Source organism: Tachyglossus aculeatus, chromosome 15 (assembly GCF_015852505.1).
Source record: "Tachyglossus aculeatus isolate mTacAcu1 chromosome 15, mTacAcu1.pri, whole genome shotgun sequence".
NCBI lineage: Eukaryota > Metazoa > Chordata > Mammalia > Monotremata > Tachyglossidae > Tachyglossus > Tachyglossus aculeatus.
In genome coordinates this window covers 2,796,610-2,798,608 of record NC_052080.1, presented here as the reverse complement: position 1 = coordinate 2,798,608, position 1,999 = coordinate 2,796,610, and positions in this window count along the sequence as shown.

Genomic DNA, 1,999 nt, shown 5'->3' with positions numbered 1-1,999 from the left:
TTGGGCTAGTCGCTTAACATCTCTGTGGCTCGGCGGGAAGAGCCTGGGCTTTGGAGTCAGAGGTCATGGGTTCGAATCTGGGCTCTGCCAATTGTCAGCCATGTGACTTTGGGCAAGTCACTTCGCTTCTCTGGGCCTCGGTGACCTCATCTGGAAAATGGGGATGAAGACGGTGAGCCCCCACGTGGGACAACCTGATCCCCTTGTATCCCCCCCCCCCGGAGCTTAGAACAGTGCTTTGCACATAGTAAGCGCTCAATAAAAACGACTGAATGAATGAATGACACGCAAATTCGTGAAGCGTTCCATATTTTTTCTATTTATTTTATTTTGTTAGTATGTTTGGTTTTGTCTCCCCCTTTTAGACCGTGAGCCCACTGTTGGGTAGGGACTGTCTCTATATGTTGCCAATTTGTACTTCCCAAGTGCTTAGTACAGTGCTCTGCACACAGTAAGCACTCATTAAATACGATTGGTAATCTCTGTGCCTCAGTGACCTCATCTGTAAGATGGGGATTAAGACTGTGAGCCCCACGTGGGACAACCTGGTGTCTACCCCAGGGCTTAGAACAGTGTTTGGCGTGTAGTAAGCGCTTAACAAATCCCATCATCATTACTGTTATTATTATGGTCAGCCCTGAGTGGTCAAGCTGGTTGATTCCCCCCTCCCATCCTCACAGCACTGATGTCCGTTCCCGTCATTTATTGATTTCTGTTGGTGTCTGTCACCTCCCTCTAGACTGTAAACTCGTTGTGGGCAGGGAATGTGTCTGTTTACCGTTCTATTTTACTCTCCCAAGCACTTAGTACAGTGCTCTGCACACAGTAAGAGCTCAATAAATACTTTTGAATGAATGGATGGTTCACATGATTGATGATGATGATGATGATATGGGACCTGCCCCTTCCATAACCCTTGTAGGTCAGTCAGAGGTATTTACTGTGTGCAGAGCACTGTACTAAGTGCTTGGGAGAGGGCAATATAGCAATAAATAGACGTTTTTCCTGCCCATAACGAGCTTACGGTCTAGAGGGGGAGGCAGCTATTTAGTCAGTTAGTCGTATTTATTGAGTGCTTACGGTGTGCAGAGCACTGTGCTAAGCATTCGGGGGAGGACAACCTAACAGTGTAGCTGATACAGTCCCTGCCCACAGTGAGCTTACAGTCTAGAGAGGGAGACAGGCATTTAGTCAGTCAGTCTGTTGTATTTATCGAGCGCTTACTGTGTGCGGAACACTGTACTAAGCACTTTGGAGAGGAGTCTAGAATGACATAACAGACACATTTCCTGCCCATAAGGAGCTTACAGTCTAGGGGCCAAGACAGAACATTCATTCAGTTGTTTTTATTGAGTGCTTACAGTGTGCAAAGCACTGTACTAAGCACTTGGGAGAGTATACTATAACAACCAACAGACGTATTCCTGCCCACAGAGAGCTCACAGTCTGGAGGGGAGGCAGACCAAGAAGCAGGGGAAGAAAACCTCGGCCTGCCAATCAATCAATCAATCAATCAATCGTATTTATTGAGCGCTTACTGTGTGCAGAGCACTGTCAGAAAGGCAGAGGGATCTCCGGAAAAGAGCGCAGAACTGGACTGTCAAGTGACCGAAGTTCTGGTCTCACCCTACCGGGAGATATCTGGCCAATCACTGATGGAAAATACCCATTCTCCTCTTTTTTTTAAATGTTATTTGTTGAGCGCTTACTCTGTGCCAGGCACTGTACTAAGCGCTGGGGTCGATACAGGCTAATCACAGGTCAGACACAGTCCCTGTCCCACATGGGGCTCGCAGTCTTAATCCCCATTTGACAGATGAAGGAACTGAGGCACAGAGAAGTGAAGTGACCAGTCCGAGGTCACACAGCCGAGAAGTGATTAACAAGTACCGTGATAATAGTGGTTCAGCCTAAGCTTTGGAGGCCAAGCCGCTGGAGGGGGAGGAGGCCCAAATCATCATCATCATCATCAATCGTATCTATTGAGCGCTTACTATGT